We start from the raw sequence: 18,256 nt of genomic DNA on the forward strand, positions 1-18,256 counted from the left end.
CATATCATAAGAAACCAAGTTTTTTATACAGCTCTTTGTATGTAATGTCGGATGTAGACCCTACTACCAATATACATATTTACTTTAATGTCCACCCGTAGTGTCTGTCATTATCTCACTGTCATGATCTCATACCTATAGTGTCTGAGATAATGACAGAGAATGGTATGAGATAATGATTATGGAATGAGATAAATAAAAGAGGTACGAGATAATGACATATGTATGAGATAACATTAAATGAAAGTATAAAATAATGTTAAACAGAGGTATGGGATAACGTTAAAAAGGTATGAGATAATGTATATAAGATAACAAAAGAGATATGAGATAATGACAGATGTATGAGATAACACTTAACAAATGTATGAGATAATGTATATGAGACAATTAAAGAGATATGAGATAATGACATATGTATGAGACAATGTAATGAGCGGGACAAAAAAAGTGAAATGTCTTTTTGCTGCTCAAAAGGGTATATTAGTTATAACGATATGCATATACGGACTGACAAGTTTTACCTATATCCATTCTCAAAATCTTTTTCTTGTAGTTTTCTTTTTTGTCCCTACACAAAGTTTTTTATTTGCATTAATCATGTGTATTTTTTCTCATTATTAAAAAAATTCATGCACGCACGACATATATAACCAACTTTGGTTCTATAAATCATCATCACCGCAACATTAGCATCTTTTCTTCTTTGTCAGGCAACGCTTAGGTCGTCTATGTGATAATCTAGCCCTCGGGGAAAGATTGGCACCGGCAAATGGATGTAGATGGCTGAGAGCAGATTGCTTCGTATCGAAGCAGCTCTTTGCAAGCCCCAAGACCCACTGAAGCAATCATCCGTTGACAGCAGCAATCACAATGTGAGAACGCTGAATTCTCATGCAAAAGTGCATATCCTCATCTATAGAGGAGAACAAAATGAAAACATTTAATTATCAATGTGCGTAGAATAGACTTCATACCGAACGAAGGCAAAAGTTTATATTACAAATTTGAAAGTAGTTTCAATATTTAGGGATGCTGATAAATTATGACAAAATTGATTTTTATGATTTTCTATGCTATTTAACTCCTGCTTTGTCCTTATGCTAAGATAAACATGGATCCCAATAGGGAACCAATATGTCGCTTTGTATAGATGAGACTGTATACTCTTTGGGATAAACTTGACTTATTTATGTTTTTCTTTCTTTTCTTTCTTTGGTGTAATTCCCAAACATGCATACCTTATGATAGTAGCTTTACAAAGATTCTATTTATAAGGTTAAAATGAAAAAAAAAATTGGTCATCCAGTACTACCTAGATGAGGTTCCAAGGTTCCTTATTCCTACTACCTCTAGGGTCCTGAGCTACGTTGGGGCTTGGGTGGGCAGCAGACGAGCGCACCCTACATTTAATGGCCCAATAAACTAGTTCATGATGTTAACTGAATTTGAATGTAAGAATGCATTGACCATACATGATTACATAGAAATCATTCATTCCAACCATAACATTCATCTAAATTTCTCATTTTATTTATAAAATTGTTATAAGCATTTTTATGAAAAAAGAAATGTTTTTGAAAGAATGAGGTCAATATTGGGTCATTATTTGAGTTTCGATCTTGATGAAGTCAACAAATGAGAAATTAAAACGTTAGATCTTGAGAAAAAAATATTCGAAAGAATGAAAAAAGAAAATACTTTAATATGAGAGAAATAGGGAGAAAGAGAGAGAAAAGAGATTTTGAAATCACAAAATAAAATATTAAAAAAAAGAGAGATATACGTCTGTGTGTGTGCATATATATATATATATATATATATATATATATATATATATATATATATATATATATATATATATATATATATATATGAAAACTTGCGAAAAAGAAGTATTAAATCGAATGGAAGGGAGTAGAAGATTTTAGAAAGAAAGAGAGAGAGAGATTTTAGAAAGAGAGAGAGAAAAAGTGGAACACATATATATATTCATTTATATATATGAAAATTTGTAAAAGAGTATGTTAAATCATAAAGAAAGAATGTCAAAGTGAGAGTTATGTGCACACATACATATATAACGTATATATACACATATGCCTTAATAAGAGTTGAAATCAAAAGATAACTTAAAAATATCTGACTTCGATTTTTCTATGTAGGCCGGAAAAGAACTTGAGCTCATGAAAGAGCTTAGACTAAGTTTCCAAGGTCTCATTAAAGTGGGCTCTTACTTTTGAAAATCTTTTCGAAAACATGATTCTAAATATTTTTATATGTGAACATAAAACCATTATTATTTTGTTTATTATAAGAAAGTCTGTTTCTCCCACAATTGAGTATGGAAGAAAATCAAATACACATGAAAAGGAGAGCAACATAATAAAACACTTATTGGGGTTCCTAATTGGGTGATTAAGAGAAAACTAGTCGTGAAAATGTCATGAAGATGCAGTTTAATATGTACATATTCGTGAAGGGCTTTTCCGGTTTGAACAAATCCTAACCTCAAAATCACCATAATAATGAAGAGAGATCTCAACCCAAACACTCATTCTCACCATTCATTTTTTCATCAATTAATAAAAATTAATCTATCATGCATGAACATCACCTTAGATATAAACAATCAACAAAGCAAAATAATAAACATATTTTAGAAATAAATGAAGAAATTAAATTTATTTTGTCTTGCTCATGTTCTTGGTGCACTCAAGAGTAGCACTTGACTCTGAATAGGAAATCTTTAGAGCTTTCTTGCACGGCATAGGAAGGTTGCAAAAGGAAATGAAAATAAATGAAAACAAGAAGAGGATTACATACCTAAAATATAGATGATATTAGGAATGAGTCTCCTCATTTGAATGACCTTAGGGTCGCATTGCATGAAACTCTAAGATAATGAAGATATCCCACCAAGAGATTTCCTGGTGTTCCCTTGAAGAGTTTGAACTTGGAGAAGCTTGCTCTCAAGGTTGGAGAAGAAGAAGAAGAAGAAAAGAAGAGAAAAACGAAAAGAGAGAACTAAAGAAAAATCTAGATTTTCAAGTGAGAAAGCACTAGAGGTTGGTTCATGCCTAAGAGAGAAAATTGTGAAGGTATTTATAGAGAGTTTTGGAACCAAAATTCAAAATTTGATTTTTTTTTAAATTTAACTGCATTTTCATGTAAATTCCAAGTATCTTTGAATAATTTTTATTTTTTTAAAATAGGTTTTGACCAAGTGAGATTGGCCATTAGCCCTGCAAATACTGTTTTGGGGTGTGGGTAGGGCTAATGCCACCCAACGATGCCATAACCACCCCCGTGGTTTTAGCTAAGAAAGGGGCCCTGCGCAGCGGGCAGGCCCTATCTCGGCTCACAGTGCACAGCAGTGCAAGATGCGTGAATGCCCGCTCGCGTGACCGCACGGTGGGCAATTGTGCGCCAGTGCTCTGGCGCACCGGCCGCAACGAGTTCACATGAAGAAGAGGCGAAATGACCCTCTTACTGTCTCGTATAGATTGACTGTTTAGTGGGTGTCTGTGCATAACACACATAGTGTGTGTACCAACAGTCCATAGCCAAAAAACCATTATAGATTAGTCCTAACAAGGTAACCATACAAAAGGGCATCACCCTACAAGGCTATATGTACACAAAACATGCTCACAACCAAAACAGGCAAGCATTAATCACACTGCCCAATGATCACCCTCTATCCTTACAGCTTCATGATCTCGAGATGCCACCCTCTTCAAAGTGAACACCTGAAAGTACATAACGATAAGCGTCAGAGATAACTCTGAATATGGCCTATCCCTAAGGCCCACACATACCTCATCAACTCATACACAAATAGCATAGGTAAAACAATAGAGTTGCCAATGCGCCAGACATTCCATCTAAGCAATAATGATCAAAACGACATAGGGTGCACATTCAAATGCATAAATCTAAGCACTGAGCGACAACATAGCCTCTGAATGAAATGTGAGGCTCCACAAGACCGATGCATAGGTTACGGTCATCATATACAACAATTGATTCACTGGAAAAATAATAAAACTTAGGGTACCCCTGCGGTGACTCCCAATAAGTGACCGCAGCTATAGCCGCTGCAGCAGCATGTCCCATGCTCTATGTGTGGATGGGGCCCTCGCTAGTAGCCCGAGTGAGGAGCACTTCACAATATAGTCTGTTCTCGATAAGTTCATTCTTGGAACTCAGGCCCCTATGTCACCCACCTAACCCCTTTTTACATTGGGCTGGACTAGTATCTAGTTAGTACAGTATGTTCACGATAATTCCAGACCTAGGCCGTTGCCCCATGTCCAGCTCATGCTTAGGCTCTCAAAATCAGACTATTAATCATAAACCAGCAAAACAAAATAGTGCATCTAGACAACATGTAGTCAACACACACACACACATATGTGACACAATCAGGCCTGTATGTCTGAAATCATAACAACGTAGTCACATTCTAAGTTTGTTTATTTGTGCATATATCATCCATCAAGCAACTTACAGAGGTCTAACTCACTTGTATATCACAAACATGCCAGCCACAATTTCAACCTCCACCTATCAGACATCCAAAGTATAGTCACATACAAAAGTTACATGTGTAAATAACATGCAACAATATTCATAACAAGTCACACTGCAGACAAAATCTCAATTCCTGCCTTCTTTGGGGAGGATAATTAAAACAATTCATGGTGATATACTTTAACGATCACACGACATTGACTGGTGTCTCTAAGGCCTGCTAAGGGTAGGGCTGCACACGAGCGAGCCGAGCCCGAGCTTGGCCAGCTCGAGCTCGACTCGATTAAAATTACTCGAGCTCGAACTCGACTCGAGCTCGAGTCGAGCTTCTTATATCAAGCTCGAGCTCGACTCGACTACACAAAGTCGAGCTCGAGCTCGACTCGATTAACCCAAATAACTCGTTAACTTTTTTAACAATTTACTCGTTTAGCTCGTTTAGGCCGCGCTGGCTCGTTTAACTCGTTTAGGCCGGGCTGACTCGTTTAACTCGTTTAGCCACTGACTCTTCCTTTAGCTCGTTTAAGGTGTACATGATGAAATTTTGCTATCTTTTTCACTTCATTGTTATGTAGCACGTGCACATGCAGGGGAATGACGTGCACTTCATTTTTTACATTGTAATTGCAACTAGGTACTTACAGAGCAACCAATGGAAAGGAAGCCCATGGTAAGGTTCAAAAGTAAGGTTCCTATTTTAACAAAGCGGTTAATGACAGTATCGACAAGCCGAGGACATTCCATGATAGCACGTGCACATGCAGGAGAATGACGTGCAAAAGCAATAAGGACAGGTAGAAGGTATTCCTGAGCGAGTCAGCAACAACATTGTGATCCATCTGAAAAACAATAACCACAAGCATGAGAAAACAGAAACAACATTATGTGCTTCAAAATCACAACAGGGTAGACACAACTAATGACTATAAAAAACTATTGCACATTCACTGATTCACTGATGACCCACATTAGTGGTATACATGGATCCTGCTTGGATGCAGCAAAGCTAAAAAGCAGACCTTGGGAAATGACTCCTAAAAAATTGCAGAGAACATATTGACCAATATGTGTGCAAGAAGGAGGTCACAGCAAGTTCCCTAATTACACAGTTGAAACAAAATTAGCACATGGAACAGAGAAAATTCAATGAGAAAAATTTATGGTAACCTCCATGATGTAGCGGATTCTTGGGAGTACCCCCATCCTCATCAATCCTGCTGCAATTTCCTGCAACCTCTGATCAGTCTAAGACTCTAAGCACATGAATGTTCAGGGCAAAAAAAGAAGGTTCTTCACAACTTCTGGGGTATGGACCAAGAGTTTCAAAGTTCTTCTGTAAATAATTGTTGAGGTTTTCGGGATTGTGAGAGAGACAAAGTAAAATTAAATGCTTCTCAATTTGCACAATCAGTAAGTAAAGGAATCATAGTACATGAAACAGAAAAATAAAGATAACAGTAAAAGAAAAGTATAAATGGTTTGCTTCATCAAGAATTTCAATATTTCAAAATATTGAAAGACATCTTCTCCAATCAATAAAAATATCATTGTTCCAGCCATCTTACATCTGTTGTACTTAACAAAGCAACTAACAATAGAAACATATACAATACACAGACATAATTCCTTTTTATAATTTAGAAAATATGAATTAACTGTGGCATAATGAAGCACGTTTACATTGCATATCTACAAAGGACATAAGGCACCTACAAGAAGACAAGCTTGGGAGGAGGTTTGCTGTAAGCCCATATAGCTTGTCAGACAATAGATATGTCAAGCGAAAGACAACCAGAAAGTTAGCAGACCATTTATACACTGTTGAACATTTATTTTTCCTTCTTCCAGAGAATGGTAACAAAGGATGCTAAAAGAAAATCCAGTGGAACAAATCCACCAAGTTTACAGATTATTTGTACATGGCACCACATCTACTTTTGTTTCTTCCAAAGCTTCTTATGATAACCAAAAAAGACTAAAGAAAACTCAGTGAAGCAAATATTTATGTGTACATATAATGAGACATCTACCTTAAAGTTAAGATCAGTTCTGATTCTGGACCAATAGCGTAAGCCCAAAGAGCTTCACAGTCAACAGAATCATCACCATGTTGAGCGACACCAAGTTCGCAACCAGTTACATTTTGTGGTTGTAAATTGCACAAAGCCTGTTCAAGTACGACAGCCAAAAGTTGCAAAGCAAGAGCTCGCTGTCCTGGAATCTTGTCAAATGCAAATACAACAATGGAATCATAACTTTAGTAGACTATTGGTGACTATAACAGAACAGCTATAGAAGCAAACAGAATATCAGGGCTCTTGCTATGATACATGATCTGGTGCTCACCATGCTTCTAACCAGAGATACTGCCTCCTTGATTGTATATCCAGCAGCTCCAGGGTCGCATGGCTACATATGTGCATATCATTTTCTAATATCAAAAGCAAGAAAAAGTTTTGAAGTTGTACATAGAAATAACCAACAAATGTTTACAAGATTAAACAAATGACTCTGTCAATTAATAACTCACTTAACGACATTAAACTCTAGTACAAGCCAAGTTTAATGTGCATATATTGAATGGAAAGCACTTATCATTAGCTAACAAGTGAACGTGTGTTTTTATGTGTATCACTGAAATACTGAATACCATGAAGCGTGGATTCAAATAAGATCGAGAGAGACAGAGGGAGGAGAATGGGTGGTATATAATACTTTTCAGTGCAAGCAATGAAGAACCAGCTGCAACACCAAGTGTGCTAGATGGGTGGTCAGCTGCAATAAATAAACATTTGCAATTTAAATAAATAAACTCACAAAACACAGCCAGCTGTCCAGTTAAACTCTTGATAAATAAAGAAAACTCACCTCTCTGTCAAGCACAATCCCTCTTGTTATCAACAAAAACAGTTGCAACAGACCAATTTCTGCAATTTAAATTCCAAGCACAGACCTGTACATTGTTGATTTGTTCAATATAACAAATGGAAAGTATATCTATCAAACAAGCTGGAAATTCTGAAAGATTATTCATAAAGAATTTATTTGTAATCCAGGAAAATGGTTAATAAAAAAAATCAAGCACGAGAACAGGTATACATGTTTCTCAAATCAGACATCAGCTGTTTTCAGCACGATTATCTAGCTAAGAATCAATTCTTAGATCTTTTTTCATGAACAAAAGTCTTTCTAGTGTAATCATCTTGCCAAGAATCAACTCTTAGATCTTTTTTCCATGAACAAATATCTTTCAAGCCTCAAACATTTGAAACTTTATGGGCTATTCATTTTTTTAAGTCCCTGAAATACCTTTGCGAGGTATATCTTGTAGCTCAAACCAACAAAAGTGACTTCTACTAACAAAAGAATATTAATATTCACATTCTGACAGACCATGCATCCTGCATAAACTGTTGAAAACTATAAAAAGAGGAAGGTAAAGTACAAAACACTTTTCTGGTTTATGTAAGCACCAAAAATTGGGCTAAGCCATAACTTTCTATGTTGACGGAAGAACTGCACAAAACACTGCATTTTCTGGCAAAATCCCGTCTGAAGACAATGTGTTAACATTCAAATCAGTTGTTATACACTAGATCACAACTGTGTTAGGAATCCAACAAGAAATGGGGTAAAAAACAGATGAAATCGCTAGAAAATCAACTACAACAATAGCCGATCCTGTTCACGGTTTTGGGTGAAAGATCCATCGAGATTATTCCTTTAACTCTTAAAAGAAACATAAAACCTATCTACATAACACCCATATCGTTATCATAAATGAATCCCCAAAAATAACTACATAACATCAACAAACTCCAGTTACATGCACGCGAAGATAGATATTCTAAGTCTATCAACTACATGTTCAAGATGGGAGAACTAGAGTGACAGAACTGGAGACTGAGAAGTGGAAGACCTCACCTTGAGCTGAAGGCAGAGCAGCCGACTGACCTTGAAGGCTGAAGTGGCCCATGGACGCGGCCCGCGGATGACTGGTTCCTCCTGCAGATGTCGGAGACTCCCAGACGGGAGAACTAGAGAAGAGAGGAGAAGGAAAAGTCGGAGAGACCGAGAGGCGTCCGCATCAGGCGAGAGAGGGAGAGTCGGAGAGAGCTCAGAGAGGGAGAAGTGAGAATGAAAACGAAAAAAGGAAATGAGGAAACCCTAAAATTTTTCTCGCTTTGGCGCTTTCTCATCTGAACATAAGCAGCTCGTTTAAACATACGAGTCGAGCTCGAGTAGCTCGACTCGTTGAACAGCCCTACCTAAGGGGCCGTTTGATGCCCTGGAAATCCATTGTAGCAGTGGAAAAAAATTTCAAAATTTTAAAATTTTTCCTTCTCATCAAACTTAGAATTTTTTTTTTTTACTGTTAAAAGTGGAAACGGCAAAATATTTCTGGAAAAATTTTTCCAGCCAGAGGGATGGAAAAAATTTTCATGAAATATTTTTGTGACAGTTGGAGGAGGAAGGGAAGGAAGGAGGGAGGAGGAAGGAGGAGGAGGAAGGGAAGGAAGGAGGGAGGAGGAAGGAGGAGGAGGAAGGGAAGGAAGGAGGGAGGAGGAAGGGAAGGATGGAGGAGAAAGAAGGGGAGGAGGGCACGGTGAGGAGGGAAGGAGAAGAGGGGAAGAGGGCACAGCGAGGAGGGAAGGAGAAGAGGGCACGAGGAGGGAAGGGGAAGAGGGGAAGAAGGGGAAGTAGGGGAGGAGGGAAGGAGAAGAGGGGAAGAGGGGAAGAAGGGAGGAGGGCACACGAGGGGAAGGGGAAGAAGGGAAGGAGGGCACGCGAGGGGAAGGAGAAGAGGGGAAGAAGGGGAAGAGGGAGAAGAGGGGAAGAAGGGGAGGATGGCACGAGGAGGGAAGGAGAAGAGGGGAAGAAGGGAAGAAGGGAAAGAGGGAGAAGAGGGGAAGAGGGGAAGAAGGGAAAGAGGGAGAAGAGGGGAAGAGGGGAAGAAGGGGAGGAGGGCACGCAAGGGGAAGGAGAAGAGGGGAAGAAGGGGAAGAAGGGGAAGAGGGAGAAGAGGGGAAGAAGGGGAGGAGGGCACGCCAGGGCACCTCCCCACGTCCCCCGCCGCCGCCGCCAATGGCACCGCCTGACGCCTCTTCCCCAAAATCCTCCCTCCTTCCTTTCCCTTCCCTTCTTCCTCCTCCTTCCCTTCCCTTCCCTTCTTCCTCCTCCTCCCTTCTCTTCCCTTCTTCCTCCTTCTTCCTCCTCCCTCCTTCCCTTCCCTTCCCTTCCCTTCTTCCTCCTCCTCCTCCTCCTTCCCTTCCCTTCCCTTCCCTTCCCTTTCCTTCCCTTCTTCCATTTCTACCAAACGACGAAATTTCTTTCCGGAAAAATATTTCTTACTTAACAAACACAAGCTTGTTTTGGAAATATGAAATTTTTTTTCCTATTTCTCAATTCCAGAAATATATTTCTGGAAATTTTTTTCCGTTTCCATGGTTTCCAGCCATCAAACGGCCCCTAAGGGTGCCCGCATGACTAATCCAGCAATTGAGCAGGCGAGGGAATATGACAAGATATGACATCACACAAACCCAAAAAACCCAAACAAGGGAAGGTGTATGGGCGCCCTTCAGGAAAACAAAACATGCCGTGTTTATAGCCAACGGTGGTGCCTAGCCATGCGCCAGCTATGGTCTGGCTAGGTATGCCATAGCTCGATCATGGCTGACTGGCCATAGGCAGTCGCTGGCCACTGGCAAAATAGTTAGGAAGACAAAAACTGCTCAAGCTATTGCCACTATTCAGCATGCAGATGGCATATGTCACGTCAATTTCTCTAAAAACAAGCCCCAAAAAGGCTATTTCACAAACTGGCTGATTGTGGGTTTGTAAAATATCCGCATCTGTGCCGTTTTTCATCAAGCAAAAATGCCAATACATAAAGCACTAGAAAAAGGCACGATTCCTAGAATATGGCACAAAGTTACATATTTACCGAATCAAAATCTATTCCATAGGCAAAAGGCAAACCCCAGCGCACCATTCCTGAAATAAACTCTGATTTTTAACTTTTTAACCGTCTAAAAATTGCCAAACAACTGCTCCGAAGATCACCAGCTTCTCCTCCTCTCTTGGCCAACCCCCCTTTCCAACTCTCTCCCTCTCTTTCTCTCTCCTTTTCCCTCTCTTTCTCTCCCTTTCTCTTCCTCTTCCTCACGGTGGCGAATGGAGGTCCCGCAAGCTTGAATTGTTTTTTTTTTCAATTATAATATATAATTTCTTATCTTTGTACATTTTATCTCAGAAATTTTTAATTATGATTTACCTTCAATTAAGCATAAATTAATTAATGTTAATTTATACTTAACTCATAATTAAGCATATCTTAACCTTACTCAAGATCACTAATCTCCTGATTAACCAATTTACTAATTCACACATTATCTTACAGCTAAATTCCTTAAGGGTACCCAATATTTTAAAATAAGCAGCTCGTTCGTTCATAGATGTCGCATTTATATTTTCCAAAATTCTCTAAAGAACTCAAACTTCCACAAATCAATTCTTCGCCATACGTGATTGAATGTCAGCATGGTTAGTGTCATTGGAAAGCTTATTACAAGTACTAATCTCATCTAGAGACAGTAGTCTAGGAGAAAGTTGCCCACTAAAATTAGCAATATATAAGAAGCAGCTTATATATATATATACACACACACACACACGCACACATACACACACACACACATGGCTTAAAAAAAAAAAAACTTGTAGTATGGAGTGTTACATTTTCTACCACCCTTAGAAAAAGTTTGCCCTCGAGATTTCCTAAGGGTGAGAAAATAGTGTGGATATCGAGATTGCATCTTTTGCTTTAGGCTCCCATGTGCACTCTGTCACTCCATGATGCAGCCATTCAACTTTAACAATTGGGATCATCTTGGTCCTCAGCACCTGCTCTTGCTGATCACATGGCTAGGGTCAGTACATATCACTGAAACATCGATACAACAAAAAAAATATGTATCAGGTAGTACTATGGAGGCAAAGCCAAACGGTACTATCTATGGGCCCAAAGGGAGGGGTTTGATTTTGTGGTCAGGTATGAAGTCTGACATTGCTAATTTTGTGGCTAGGTGTTTGATATGATAGAATGTTAAGGTGGAACATCAAAGGCCATTTGGGTTATTACAACATCTTGAAATTTCACAATTGAAATGGGACAATACCACCATGGGTTTTATAATGGACTATTGAGAACTAAGAGACAACATGTTGCCATCTCCGTGATGGACAAGTTGACTAAGTCAGCTCCTTTTCTACCAATCAGCAAGTCTCAGTTTGCACATGCATTGGCTAACTTATATATTGGTGAGATAGTCAGATTGCAAGGAGTATCATGTAGTATTGTATCAGACTGAGATCCATTATTTACTTCATAAATTTGGAGGTCCCTACAACATGAATGTTCCATCCTCGAACCGGTGGGCATATAGAGAGAACGATTTTGACTCTTGAAGATATGCTTCGAGTTTGTTCTTTGGCATGGATAGGAGATTGGGATCGACATGTTAAGTTGGCAGAGTTTGCATATAATACTAGTTACCACTCAAGCATTGGGATGGCACCCTACAAATTGTGTACAGTAGACCATGTCATTCGCCGATATACTAGGATGATATTAGAGACAAGTAGACAGAGGACCCTTTAGTTTTACAACATTATTTTGAAGAGGTGTGCATAATCAAAGAGAAGCTTATTAAGGCATAGAGTTGTCAGAACCAGTTTGTTGATGCAAACCTTTGACATTTGAGGTAAAAATTCTGTTTTCTTAAAGTTTCTATAAGAAATGGCGTTTTTTAGATTTGGAAATAAGGGCAGGCTCAGTCCATAGTATATTGGGCCTTTCAAGTTTTTAGAAAGGATAGGTGAGATCCCAATTCACACTAAGTCTTCATATGTTTATGCTTGGACTCTCCTTCTGCCTCTATAGAATTAGTTTGAATAGCTTAGTTTGAACTGAAGTAAAAAAAAAACATACATCGATTATCAGTAAATAGATGCCATACCTCAATGTAGGGAAAAAACTTCACCACCCCACATGATACTATAAAACTGTACCACTTTGGTAGCCCTATACAACTTTGTCGAGCTTTCAACTCTCCTGATCTGGCACCCACAATCTACCCTAAAATCAAACCCCTCCCTTTGGGCCATAGATAAAGCCTATTTTCCCGATTCACACTAAGTCTTCATATATTTATACTCTAGACTCTCCTTCTGCATCTATAGAATTAGTTCGAATAATTTAGTTTGAGCTGAAGTAAAAAAAACCATACATTGATTTTCAGTAAATAGATGTCATACCTCGATGTAGGGAAAAAACTTCACCACCCCACATGCTACTATAAAACTGTACCACTTTGGTAGTCCTATACAACTTTGTCGAGCTTTCAACTCATTTCATCTCATAAATTTCCACTAGAAAAAGTTGTTTGTGTGTCATACCCTTCATGCACTAAACGAAATAAAGTTTATGCCCACCTAGTATTCTAGATCAATGATTTAGAGGGATTACTACGCTTGCCCTATGCCCATCTCTCAACATTCTTTTTGCAATGTAGTTTATGTTTTGCTCGGATCAACTCAAATTTTTATTCCCAGATGGATTTTGGTAGATCACTACATTCATTGGGCCATCAGAGTTAGTGACATTTCCTAAACATTGATTCCCTCAATTTCATTGAATAGATCATCACAGTTTATATTATGGTCCAGTTGAGATTTCCATTGTTCCATTGCTATAAAATTAATTAGAAAATGTTTATTCCTTAGAAAAGAAATTGAGATCACATTGACATCTTCTCAACCAAAATACAAAATGTGATCGCTTAGCAAAGACCTTTTAACAAATGATGTAACTGACTTTTAAAATGTGATGTTTTATGCATGTTCCTTGCAAGCTAAAACATGAATGTACATATGTACCAAGAGCGAAATTTTTGTGCATGAGTACTTGTGGATATCAAAGCATAAGATTGTATACCGATGTGTGACTTGTGTGTGATGAAATATGAAATTTCCATGAAGCCTAAAATCATCTATTGAGGTACGAAAATGTGTGCCGAAGCATAAATCATGTGCTAAAGCCCATGAACCACGAAATCATGCACTTAAGCATAAATACTTGTAAAAGCTTGCATGCACCGAAGTGTGAAATCATGTGCTACATGCACAAAATTGTGCGTTGAAGCAAAAATCATGTTGAGGTATGAAAATTTGTGCCAAAATGTGAAATCATGTGTTGAAGCTTGAAAAGGGGCATGAAACCATGAAATCATGTACCAAAGCATGAAATATGAAACTTGTGTGTGTCAAAGTGTGAATCATGTACCAAAGGCATGAAATTTTACATTGAAGTGTGAAGTCTAAAAAGTTAAAAACTTGTATTTGTCGAAACACACAATCATGTGTTAATGTACAAAAATATGTGTCAGAGAGCCAAATCATGTGTCAAAGCACCTTGCGAAAGCATGAAATAATGTACTAAGGTATGAAATTTGAAACTTGTATGTGCTGATGTACAAATTGTGTGCCAGAGGCATGAAATTTAGAGACTTGTAAACTTGTGTGCATCAAAGTGCAAAATCATGTGTCAAATGCACAAAATTTTGAAAACTTGTATGCACCAAAACATGAAATTGTGTGTCAAAGGCATGGAATTTTGGAAACTTGTAAAACTTTTGTGTGTCAAAGCACAAAATTATATGCCAAAGACACAAAGTTTTGAAAATTACTTGTGTGTGCTGGAAGGCAAAATTGTGTGTCGAAGGCACAAATATTGAGAACTTGTCAAATTGCTTAGCAGAATATTTGATGTTTTTTTCCTATTGAAGCCCTTTGAAATTCTTGAAAATTTTGTTATATTTTGAACAAAACTTTGAAAATTTCCTTTCATAAGACTTTATGGTCATCCTTCTCTATTAAAGTGCAGCATATGTCAACTTTGAAAAAAAGGATGCCACAGTATAAAAGGCAGCAAAGGAAGTGCATGAATCAAACAGAGAATAAAGACTAGTCTAGCCATCAAAGAAATTGAGATGTTAAATGGAAAATCGACTTTATTTTAAAAAAAATTGAGGAAGGGAACACCACTCCCTACATTTCAAGGGAAGAGAATAAAAAACAAAGCAGTAATAAGTTCAACTTAGGCCCCTGCATTCTTCTCATGATTGAAGAATGGATTCTTGAGGATCTTAGGTTCCTACTCCACTAAATGTTGTGTTTCAATGAGATGCAATCTTCATTACTGTAGAAACAAAATGTGCACGAGAGTAGAAGAAAGCACACAGATGTAACGTGGAAAACCCTCGACTCGAGGAAGAAAAACCACGGGTGAGGAGGTCTGGTGCCCACTAGCCTCCAGACACTCTCTCTCTTCAACACTTCATTAACACAAAGATTAGGGTTTACAGAAGTATAAGTAGTCCTAATTAGGACAACCGGATCGGGTACGGATCCGGACCCGAACAACAAAACCCGTCAACACTCCCCCTCAAGTTGGGCATACATATCAAACATGCCCAACTTGGATACATTTCTCTCAAATAGAGTTACACTTAAGGCCTTGGTTAGGACATCAGCAGTTTGGTCTTCAGACTTCATGTAAGGTAGCGTTAATTCCTTAGCATCAATTCTTTCTCTGATGAAAGTGACGGTCGATCTCCACATGCTTTGTTCGATCATGAAGAACCGGGTTGTTAGCCAAGTTAATTGCAGACTTATTATCACAATACATCCTCATAGGCCCTTCAATCTCTATTCCAATATCTGTCAGTAAGATCTTCAGCCATAACAATTCTGATACCCCAGTAGCCACAGCCCTATATTCAGCCTCTGCACTCGAGCGGGAACACACATCTTGTCTCTTGCTTCTCCAAACAACCAAATTTCCCCCCAAGTAGACGCAGTATCCTGAAGTAGATCTTCTGGTGTCAATACAGCCTGCCCAGTCTGCATCAGAATACCCTTCAACTTCATAGATCTTTGTTGCACATATAGAAGTCCCTTTCCGGGTTCTTCTTCAAGTAGCACAAAATTCTATCTACAGCCTTCAAGTGCATATCTGTAGGTGCATGCATGAACTGGCTCATCACATTTACAGCAAATGTGATATCAGGTCTAGTCAGAGTGAGATAAATCAGTTGCCAACTAGACGTTGATATCTCCCTTTAGCTTCTTCACCCAACAGTTCTCCATCTTTGCTACCAAGTTTATGCCCAGCATCTATAGGAGTAGAGGCTGGTCTGCATCCCAGTTTTCCTGTCTCCTTTAGTAGATCCAGGGTATACTTCCTTTGACTAAGTACAAGAGTTGTACCTGATCTAGCAATTTCAATACCCAGAAAATACTTCAGCTTACCAAGATCTTTTAGATCGAATTCAGTAGATAGTAAACCCTTTAATCTTGCTATCTCTTCCTTATCATCACCTGTAACAATCATATCATCAACATAAACCAATAGTAGAGTAACTTTACTCTCTCTTCTCTTTACAAACAGGGTATGATCTCCATTTCCTTGTTTGTAGCCATGTTTTCTTCATAACAAGTCTGAGCCGTTCAAAACCATGCTCGGGGAGACTGTTTCAGCCCATACAAAGCTTTCTTCAATTTACAGCATTTTTCCAGGCTTCTCAAAAACCTGGTGGCATGCACATGTACACTTCCTCTTCGAGATCTCCATTGAGAAAGGTATTTTTTACATCAAGTTGGCACATCTCCCAACCCTTCAGCACCGCCAATGAAATAATAACTCTAATAGTCTTCATCTTTGCACAGGAGCAAACGTCTCTAAGTAGTCGATCCCATATTTCTGACTGAACCCTTGGCACCAATCGTGCTTTGTACCCTTCAATGCTACCATCTGGTTTGTACTTAACAGTGTAGACCACTTCGACCCAACCAAGTGGGCTGCTTCAGGAATATCAACCACCTCCCATGTCTGATTTCTGTCTAAAGCTTCCATCTCTTCTTTCATTGCATGAGACCACTTAGTGTCACCCTGAGCCTCTGTAGCATTCCTGGGAATCACAACCACAGCCAAGGAGGATACAAAACATTTATAGTCAGTGCTCAATCTAGAGTAAGATACGAAGTTACCAATAGGGTGCTGGGTACATGACCTGACCCCCTTTCTCAAGGCAATAGGAAGATCCTCCTTTTCTTTTCCAACATCTTGCTTCTGAACACGACTTGGATCATCCAAGGAAGAAGTAGGATTGGGATTCGGTGTAACCTCCTCATCATCAATCACCTTGTCAGTACAAGCTCTTCTCCTGGAATACACCTGTCCAAACATATGATTACCCTCTTGTTCTGTCACCAAAGGATGCTCTCCCTCATTCTCCTGTTCATGTACATCAGTAGTCGTCCCCTCTTCATCTTTGCCATCTTCATCTTTGCCAAGCACCTTGGCAACAGGATTCTCTTCACGCCTGTAATCCATAAAGTCTGTAAACTGAATTTCCTGTGTGGGAGAATACTCTTCCTTAGACATTAATTTCTCCCCCTGAAGAGAATTCTCACCAAAATAGGAGACATGTTCCAAGAATGTGACATCTTTGGTAATGTGAAGACGACCAGTGGTAGGATCTAGACATTTATAACTTTTTGAGTGGAAGAATACCCAAGAAAGACGCCCTTAATAGATTTGGGATCAAGTTTTTTCACATTGGGGCTGTGGTTATGTATGAAACACACACATCCAAAGACTCGAGGAGGAAGATGAAAAGGTTGACTACTCCCTGGAAGCATAGAGTATGGAGTACGACCCTTTAGCACACGACTGGGCATGCGATTAATCAAGTAGACACTAGTAAGGATTGCATCACCCCAATAGTATTTTGGGAGATGTCTTTGGAACAGTATGGCTCGGGTGACATTGAGCAACTGACGATTTTTCCTCTCAGCAACCCCATTTTGAGGGGGATATAACTACAGGATGTCTCATGAACAATCCCCCTCTTTCGAAAGAATTCTTCAACAGTGAGACACAGATATTCACGAGCATTATCAGACCGAAAAGTCTTGACAGAATTTCCATATTGGTTTTCCACTAGGAGGATGAAAGTTTCAATAATGTGAGGCACCTCACTACGATCTTTCAACAAATACACAAAGGTACATCTTGAATAATCATCTATAAAGGTTATAAAGTATTGAAAACCACCACGAGAATGAATGCCCGAAGGCCCCCACACATCAGAATGAACCAAGGAGAAAGCTTTATTAGAACGACTATTTGAAATTGGATAAGAAGCTCTAACATGCTTCGCAAACTGACACACATCACATGATAACATGGAAATGTTTAAACTAGAACATAGTTCAGGAACAAATGTTTCAAAATCCCAAATGGGAGATGACCAAGGCGTTCATGCCAAAACAAAAATAACTGACGACACTCTTCCTCCTTCTTCTCTGTTCTGCTGACTGCTGACATAAGAGCTGTGACAACGCGTATAGGAAGCCGATACAGTCTATCAGACACCAAAACCAATCCCAATCTTCTTCCCTGTCACCAAGTCCTGCAAAACACAACGTTTTTCAGAAAATATAAGCTCACACTTCAGTTCCTTGGTAATCTTACTAACAAATAACAAATTTAAGGGAAAATGAGGAACATGTAAGGCATCATGAACTAAAAAATTATTTAACAAGGAAAGACTCCCTTTCCCTGCCACTGAAGTAAAGAACCATCGGCAAGGGA

The 18,256-nt window shown here is 38.8% G+C and overlaps 1 long non-coding RNA gene across 2 annotated transcripts; it reads right to left on the bottom strand.

Moving 5' to 3' along the window:
- Positions 1-5,782: 5,782 nt before the first annotated feature.
- LOC116261267 (uncharacterized) lies at positions 5,783-8,517 on the bottom strand. Of its 2 annotated transcripts, XR_004174255.2 has the most exons (5): positions 8,461-8,517; positions 7,405-7,489; positions 7,252-7,311; positions 6,883-6,945; positions 5,783-6,757 (listed from the first exon to the last, which is right to left on the bottom strand). It is a non-coding gene; the product is annotated as an uncharacterized LOC116261267 (long non-coding RNA). The 2 variants fall into 2 exon arrangements; XR_007574320.1 differs by lacking the exon at positions 8,461-8,517 and having other exon boundaries at positions 7,405-7,915.
- Positions 8,518-18,256: the final 9,739 nt, after the last annotated feature.

The sequence above is a fragment of the Nymphaea colorata genome, chromosome 9, assembly GCF_008831285.2.
Source record: "Nymphaea colorata isolate Beijing-Zhang1983 chromosome 9, ASM883128v2, whole genome shotgun sequence".
NCBI lineage: Eukaryota > Viridiplantae > Streptophyta > Magnoliopsida > Nymphaeales > Nymphaeaceae > Nymphaea > Nymphaea colorata.